The 9,377-nt window shown below is 38.4% G+C and overlaps 1 protein-coding gene across 1 annotated transcript in view; it reads right to left on the bottom strand.

Annotated features, from left to right (window-relative positions):
* The window catches only part of LOC124153999, a 101,084-nt gene extending 96,330 nt beyond the window's left edge, over positions 1-4,754 (bottom strand). Inside the window, exon 1 of the mRNA XM_046527466.1 lies at positions 4,609-4,754. The gene's annotated coding sequence lies outside the window, so the exon portion shown is untranslated. The remainder of the gene's footprint in view (positions 1-4,608) is intronic.
* Between the last annotated feature and the right edge of the window lie 4,623 nt (positions 4,755-9,377).

The raw sequence follows: 9,377 nt of genomic DNA on the forward strand, positions 1-9,377 counted from the left end.
CATTCTTTCGAAAATTATCATTTTTTTGTCTATCCATTTTGATTTTTGGTACCGAAGCAGTTAAAACTCTATTCTTGCTTTAATTTTCCGAAATGCCTCTCGCAGATACACAGTTAATGTATTCTCAATTTCAGCATAATGGAGCCATACTTTGCCCTTACGTCAAGAATATTAGGTAGTTCTCCAGTTTAATTTGCAGCAACATTAAGTACCAGCACGTAAACAGCTTTGCTCCCACGTACACCTTACCATTGAGGCATTTGTTACTATCGTTAACCCGCACCACTGTTATCGCACTTTTATTTTTTATTTTCACATGAGGAGCCAATTCATGACGTGATTGTTTCTCATTGCTTTTTCGCAGCGTGACTCATTAGACGTATGACATAGATAAGTGGTCCAGATAAAGCTCCTCAGGACTCATTTCGAAAATGTATAATGTTGGTACCTATGTTATGCCCTATTAACTGAATACTGTCTTCTACTGTTTACATGATCGAAAGCAGTTAATAGGCTTTTTCACCAGTTCTTTTAATTTTAGAATGTGGTAAAGTTTGAAAAAAAGAAACCTATATTTTTCCGGTTTTATACCCGCCGCTAACTCCTCAAACATATTTGCGAGGAAAAATCGACGGCCTTAACCTTTTTGCACGTAAGTTGATGACGTCACGAACTCATGTCTTGCGTGTCACCGCGTCTCTGTTACTTCTCGAACTTGTGATTTGCCCTCCTGTGGTTGTTGACGTTTACTCTATCGGTGGCGATTACTTAACTCAGAGAAAGGTTCTACCTGATAGATTAAATTAGCCAAAGCTTTAATGACGCCATCAACTCAAGAAAAATTGAATTTCGATTTCGGATCTCGATTGAACGATCCCATTGATGGGAGTTAGCTGGCAACAGTGGCGGATTCATAATAGAGACAAGGGGGGAGCTGGATGTATGGCCAGGAGGGTAACCTCCCAATAGTAGTAGAGGTCCGAACAAAATTACCATTTTATCTTATGTAAATTGGATATCCAGGGGGGGAGGGTAGCGGTGGTGTCATGGCAAAATTAGCACTGCCGGAATGCACTATCCTTAACTTTTTTAGCGAGCGGAATATTATTCAGTGTGTTTTTTAACTACAAGTTACGAACGCTCACATAAAAATAATTTTTTCTTTTGGTTACGAATGTATTCATTAGAAATTTTAAGTTACCAAAATTGATAGCAGTGTTTTTTGACAATAGGGTGGTTTTCATTTTTTTAAATTGCCTAATTCGAAAGATATGATGCAGGCTGCTAGCAGGTAGTAGTAGCTGCTAGCAGGTAGCGCTTGGCTTAAATAAGAATTAGTATTACGATTAATACCCTATCAAACGAAGGAAGCTTTCCGACCATAGGCGATTTTAATTGGTGATTATAAAGAAATGTTTCCCTGAGCTCTGTGCCACATGCATGCATTCGTAATCTCAGAAGATGTAAAACTCCTGACTACTCAGATAGAATCTAGGTCCCTGTGACGTCACGTGGAGTGGCATCGCATGGGCGCTAATCTGACCTTTTTCAAATGAGGTTAAAATTTACTATTAACATCCGTCTAAACTGGGATTTCTAATACCAAATAATTTATATATCATGAATACACTAATGTTGGGTAACGAATCGCAAACAATGCCTTTCGTTTTCTTTGATGAAGGAAACTACCCTATTATATCTTTTCTTAGCCAGTGCTGGAACAGTGTTCTGTTACCAATAGACCACTACACTATCACCACCACCCTTAGCCTTTCTCTGGATCTGCCACTGGCTGGCAGCGATCGCTTTTCGGCACTGGAGATACGTACGGGTGGCGAAGCAATGCCACCGGGCGCGCGGCGGCGGAAGCTCCAATCGGCTCGGCGGGCATTTTCACAACAAATAAACAGTGAAGAGTGTGCCGGCGACAAAAGGAGCCCGGCCAGACAGGCGGACCCGCTCGCTACAGGTGGAGGAGGGCGTGGTGACTCAAAGCAGTGGTGTAGGAAGTAGGGGGCGTGGAAGGGGTTGGAGGGGAAGGAGGTCACTGAGAAGGGGTGGAATCCATCACTGCATCACGTGTCATTGAGGTGGAATCACGACGAGGTGCTCCAAACTTTTCCATTTTAATTCGCGAGGATTATCGAAAATACTATTTTTTTGTTTTTTTTTCCTAATTAGAATAGAAATGCTATTTTTGGCAATATGCTACGATTTATTTCTTTATTAAAGCTTATTTCCCTAAAAGAAAAGTTTGTTGTATACATGTATTCGTACTAAGAAATTAAATGACCCCTTTTTCTTGGTCGTTTTTGTTGTGAGGTATCGAAAATACTAGTTACTAAATGGATTACGCATGCTATTTTAATATATTATATGACTATATTTTATTAAAGCTTATTTTCCTAAAAAAGTATATTATTTAATATATGTATCTGTCCGAAAAATTGAATGATCCCTTCTCCTTAGTCGTTTTTGTTTTATCTGAAATAGATTAGGCATGCTATTTTTGAAAATATTACGTGGTAAATTATTATTTAAATTGATGTTTTCATCGTCGTTATTCATTTTTTTAATGAGTAAATTTTAATATGGTCCGGATTTCGATGTAACAAATCATCTTCATGAAAATTACTTCTCATTCCAATACGGGCCTTAATGATGATAAGTGTATGGAAACCATGGCAGGTGTCAATCAATATATAATCAGTGTGGAACCTACGAATTTAACTATATTTCCCTACAACTAGTCACCGCAGAATGAAACCGGAAACCTAACAAGGCTCAGATTAAATATCCTCACAATCTACTTCTTATATTTATATACGTAATTACATAATTACTCGTTACTATGTAGCACATAAGATGGGCGATATTTATTTGATATTAGTTTTTATTTTGCCCTACCTAGAAATGCTAATGCCCGGAAGATTTGACGATTCCCTGGGATATTTTAAATGCTTCAGTTAGGGAAATTAATGGTAGAAAAATAGGCTAAAAACAGTTTTTTACGGTATGTTAATGTTTCCAAATTTGTGCATGACCCTTATTAAAAAGCAAATTTTATCGCTAGAAATAAAAATTCTACAGAATCTTGCTAAGTTCTCAGAGAGAAGACAACCAAGAATAATTTACTTTAATAACTTTTTGCTGTAATCGTTCGTACGATTTACTTGCACCATTTCATACCATAGGTAATCCTCCTGACTGATCATATTAAACTTTAAGAGCATTGTAGTACTTTTGAAAATCATCACATTTATCCCAAGCTAATTTTTAACCTGCCTATTAAATTTTATTTGACATTCAGACCACGGTGGCGCCAATGTGAACTCATCGCAGACACCCTACCATACGAAGCACTCACCTTGAAGGCCGATTTGCGTAGGAAGGGGGTGAAATTGCCTTGGTACAGAGTTTCGCCGCTCCGTGAGAAAATAACTCACTCACTGTGAGTAGACGGTATCGCCTACCCTTTCCCTAGGTCGTCTGTGGCTTCCCAGGAACATCTCATGTTCAGAGAAGTTGAGGGTCGAATGCATTGGGAGTAATATGTACATAGGCATCCCATATAGCGCAGCGGGTGATTTCAATGATTGTTTAGAAGATTCGGTATATAAACTACAGAAGGAACGATTACAAACATTGCGAAGAAAAATTTAGCGATGAAATTATTTCGTTCTTTGCGTATTCATAAGTTTAAATTATATGGCGAAAATATTGCGAATATATTTTCGCCACAATGGCATAAAATCCTTAATGGTCTTAAAATTGAGTGTCAGGTGTCGGACATAAGAATTTTATGAAGAGTCAGTCCTTCTCAAAAACAGGAACAGATTATTTCCAAATATTTATGCGTATAACTCAGAATTTATCGGCACTGTGTAGTCACTATAATCTTCGCACATAATGTCATATCGCTGAAGGTAGAGAGTGTTTGAACTCATGGCTAAAGCAACTAGGCCAACCTTTAGAAGAGGGAGAAAGTGCTTAATCTTAAGCAAATGAAAACTAGGTCCAAAAGTAGTTAGGGGTTAAATATTTGCGCCAGGGACCTCGAAGTAGATGCAGTACGGTATTCCAACCATTTTGATTATCATCACAAATGTTACACTCTGACGGGATAAAGCAACTTCAGGAAAGCGAAATGATATGCATAAATATAATCACTTCTTAAAATACCCGAAAGAAAAATTGCTCAACTAGCCTTTTTGTAAAACTGACTTATAACAGTAGCGTTAAAAAGTCACAACACAAAACCACAGTTTGAAGAAGACAACGATTCCATCGATGCTGTGACAACCGCGATGAAATGGGAGGAAATAATAAAAAAATGAATAATATTGGAACTGAAAATGGTCAATGTAAGATTATTCATGCGTAGCACCAACCGAAAAACAGTTCCCTGAAAGTAACAACCTTGTTTGACGTGTACTCTCGTGTATTGAGGTTATAGGACGCTGGAGACACTGTAACAATCAACTCCGCTTTGTTTCCAAACACAATAATCCATGAAAACCACACTTTTAACACTTCACAACCGATCCACCGACCGGAGACGATTGGAGTCGTCGGCAGTTAGCGGTGGGCAACGCCGCGGAAACTCACCGTTGGCGGCGAACGGTGTCGTGGAGGACGTCCTCGCGAACTGCGATATCCCAGAAGTTGCTTCTCCCCCTCTTTTCAACCTGTATTTGGATGCGACGCACGGAAGTTACCACGGAGCGTCCTCTTGGCAAACCGAATAGCGTGTGACTGAGCGCTCACTGAGAACTCCTCGCTGGAAGGGACGCCGGAGCTGGGGCCGCGGAGGCGGTGGAGGAGAGGGAGGCCAGGGTGGGGGTGGGGGAAGATCGAGGGAAAGGGGTGGAATTGCGTCCAATAGGGGTGGGGGGAATGGTAACCACCGCTCGTTCATGGACTAACAGTGCTATACAACACCATTTTTTTGATAGATAAATCATTTCCTGCATCCTCCCTTTAAGTACAACCAGTAGTATAAAAATTTTCAATATATCGAGGCTCAGGGAATGGCAGCGACAAGATAAATATTTTTTTAAATCAGCAGTGTACAGTAAAACTCGTCAAAAAATAACTGGCAATATTATTATAACTACAATAATAATAGACTACAAATGGCTCAACAGTTGCGGTTATTAAATGATTCGAGGAAAAAAGAAAAGTTATTGGCGCATTAACGTATCGTGAATATCTTTTTAAATGAAAACACAGTATTCTTTTTTTATAGTGACCAGTAAGGGGTGCGATACCTTAGCTTCAGCTACTTGGAATGAATTCTGGATTTTATAGCTTTTCTGAGGGTTTAAACTTACGACCGATGAGAAACGCTGCCTTAGACACCTATTTGGTTGAGGTAGTCTCTCTTTCCTAGAATGAGTGTGATATTCCTCCGTTGTCTCAAAGATGGAAATCAATGGTTTTTTATATTTTTAATGAAAACTTGTGTACAAGTGAGGCAATGCAACAAAGGTCATCACTCGTTGGATAATTGTTTGATAGTCAAATGATCTAATATAATCTTCCAATTACTTATGATGCCAGGAAAATGTTCATAATCAACTTGATTGGACAAACAATTAGAAACACTTGGCCAAAATAAATTCAGTTATTTAAATTTCTAAGATGAAATTATATTCATATCGCCGAATTTCACTAATACATAGCCGACTATCGGTGACTAAACATTACTTAACAACCAACATTTTATTATATTATTTCATCAATCAAAGTAGATAAAAGTATTTTTCTTTTGTCAACGTTAGGTACTTCCTATTTCCACTTCTACTATTACAAAGTATTTTGGCTCTCCTAGCAATGTTGTTATCAAATAAGCAAAAATGTGTGCTAAAAATCGTCGTGTTTCGTTTATGGTGTTAGGACTAGATTCCCACTGCAAGACCGTACTACAATATTTTTTTACTTCGAAGAGGAACGCGTTTCTTGGGTCGAGGAAGGGTCCATTTTGGGGAAGTACACCTGAGACTGTATCTTTTACAAAATCAATTGTTTACAGTGCAATGGCTAATATCATAGCAACACACTTTGACGCGTTGACGTGGCTTTAGTGGCGTTATATTCCTCTTCCAGCTTCATCCAGCTTTTTTTCTTCTCTGCAGACGTATGCGCGTCTGTTTTCTTATTTTCTATTGTCGATTTATGCTTCAAAACTAACGAAATCGCCAAATCTTCCTCTTGGTCAGTAAACCTTGCGTTAGTGGACATTTTCATTTACGTTTACATTTGCCGCTGATTATTACCGTTCGTCATTTTTGTTGTGTAAACACGTCATAGTAACTAGCAATCCCCAGTTACTTGTATCGATATTGACCCTCAAATGAGTGGAGTGTGAGTGCGTTCTTGGAATACCGATCAACGTTCACACTCATTCTGAGAATGAGTGATCACTCGAATGAGTACGAGTGATCACTCGGAGTGAGTGACGTTCTGGAATATGGCCCTTAGATTTGTAGACAGATGATAATTAAGTACGTTTAAATTCCCAGATATTTAAATCCAGAAGTCATTCCAGTTTGCTCTAACTATTGTGCCCCTTGCTGTCACTTTATAAAAAATGCAGTCTATGCGTTGCCTATTAAGATCACTTATGAAATGCTCACCTTAGCTGCCTTTTCTTAGCTTTTCTTCCCATCCGTTGATGTCTCTCTCCTTCATCACGCCGTGAGGCCGGAGATCCGCCCGTGATGTGTGGAAGGCGTCTTGATTTTTCGGCCCGTACCGCAGCAGTACGACCTTGCCCTCTTCGCAACTGAATAAACGATGCTTTTCCCTCGTCCTCCATAGACGATATAATCGCATCGGGCAGAAAGGGTGGAAGTCGAGAACGTGCAGGGAATGTTTTGTCCCGACTAGGAGCACGGTGCACACATACAATAATGTAATTAGTGCGAACGGGTTAACCCATTTGCATGCAATTTGCAGGGGAAGCGCCCCCGCTGTCGGCTCTTTTAATGCCCTGCGTTGCATTCTTTCCTTCGGGACGACCTCGAGTCCGACGTGCATCCTAATAGCCCGATGAAATTCTCTCGTAGTCAAATTAAGGGGGTCTGCATTGTCTTTTCGGAACGCGATTATAATTGTTATCCTGTAGTGACCGAGAGACATGGTCTCATTTGTTTAAACCTTGGTTTTTGGGGCTCGAATTTGTAGAGGAAAACGAACGACATTTGAGAAAACTTCTCTCGGGATTCCCACCGAGTTAATACTCCATTTCTTGCGACGTTTCGGTCTCCTACTCGGAGTTCGAAATGTCGGCAGAGATGGAGTTTTTAGCCCGGTGGGAATTCTGAGAGAAGTTTATTCACATAGGTCGCCCGGAAAGCATAAAATCTTATTTTATTCATTTATCTTAATTCTATGTCAGTTTTTCATCTGTGGATTACTTAAATGTAAGCATTAGTTTTAGGTAAAAGTTATATGATTTAAAGTGATTGATCTATGGAATAAAAGTAAAAGATGGCAACAATGAACATAAAATTGAACAATAAAATTGATAAACTGTAAATAAATAATTTGTGAATGTATTTATCATCTAATTGTACGTATGAAGTTTTAAATATTATGTAGTTAAATAGATATAAAGGCAAGTACTGAAGTACTTTCCTCCGGCTGTTGACCATTTTTCTGATTGATTTCTTTTCATATTTTCTTCCATGCTGCGGTTGGTCTATCGTGTTCATCTTAGTTTTTTCAAAATAATTTTCTCCATGCCTCCACACTTATCGGTTCTTGGAAAGTCATCTTTGTGCTTTTAAATATGGTATCGAAAATAAAATCTGATTTTATTTCCAAGTGTTTCCCTCATAGTTTCAACATCATTATTTCCTTGAAAATAAATTTCGTGGTTGAAAGTATAGTCACTACACGAGCATGCAAATTAAACCGAAAAGTCGCGGAAGTTATAACAACTAAGGATTAGATATACTTAGAACTAAACATACCTTTAACACAAATTAATGTTCCATTGAATTTTTTCCGATTTATTTTAAGCAATGGTGATTCAATATGGTAACCAACATACGTTGGGGGTGAAATGAATGTTATCAGCTGCTTAAACTCAGTTTTGCCACAGGCGGATGCCATCAATAATAAAAGAAAAAGAAATACACACCGAGCGAAATTTAATGGCTTTCTTTTGAATTTTGCTCAGTTGTATTTGCTAGCTTGTCGTCACGCTTTGATTTCATTCACATTATTCGATAATGGCATATGCTAGAGTATTTTAATTAAAAAAAATAGATTTCAAGTCATCATCATTGGTCAAAAATGCTAAGATTGGTTTGACGCAACTATCCATTTTGCTCTCTTATCTGCAAGCCTTTTCATAGTCACCTATTTCTTCTCTTTTACATCTTTTAGAATCTGTCCTTTGTAACTCATTCGGGGCCGTCCCTTGCCCTTATACCCTTCCAGATGTCCTTCTACAATGGTTTTCATCATGCCATCATGCCTAATAATGTGGTCGACTAAGTTGTCCCGTCTTATCTCTATGGTTTTTAGAAGATTTCTCTTTTCTATCAATTTCTCCTTACTTATCCGGTTGATCCATTTTATCTTCTTTTTTCTTCGGTAGCACCACATTTCGAATGCTTCCTCTCTTGACTCGTCTGCTCCTGTCGGCGTTCAAGCCTCGCTCCCATGGAGAAGCACGCTCCATATGTAGCGTCTGATAAATTGTTTCCCTCCTTCTAGGCTTGTACCCTTAGCTGTCATTAGTTTTTTTAGTCTGTCTTAGCTGTAACTTTGTTCAATTTGCATTTTTTGTTTTCTTAAGTATTCTTCTATGCCTCTTTTTTACTAATTGGACTTTATTAAATTTCAAGACTAACTTGAGTATATATTCCTCTGAAAATATTTATGGTGTGATGAGGGGTTATGTGGAAAGTGGGAGTCCCAATCTCACCCAATTAAGACTAATTATTATTATTATCCATTTAAAATATTTTTATGTATTGCCTAAAATCGTCTTCTTGCCATTCAAATGTAGCCATTGTAAATTAAACAGTCGTCTTGTGGAAGGCGAAGGCGGTTGTCACCTACGAATTTACTCCAACAATGGGGCCTTTTCATATTTGTTAAATTTTTTGTCTATCACCTCACTAGTCGAGAAACCTTGCACGTGCTCTACTAAGCTTATCTGTTCTCTATTAAGTATCATAAGTAAAAATATATAATTATTTCAAGATGGAACAATCTGATAGGCGTTAACTTACGACATGATGGTCTGGTGAAGACAATCGTAGAGGAACAGTAGATGGCAAGAACGAGCAAGTACGACCTCAAATGAAATGTATGGAACGGGTAAAGAAGGATGTGAAAGAGAAGAAATACGCTAGTTA

This window comes from Ischnura elegans, chromosome 2, assembly GCF_921293095.1.
Source record: "Ischnura elegans chromosome 2, ioIscEleg1.1, whole genome shotgun sequence".
NCBI lineage: Eukaryota > Metazoa > Arthropoda > Insecta > Odonata > Coenagrionidae > Ischnura > Ischnura elegans.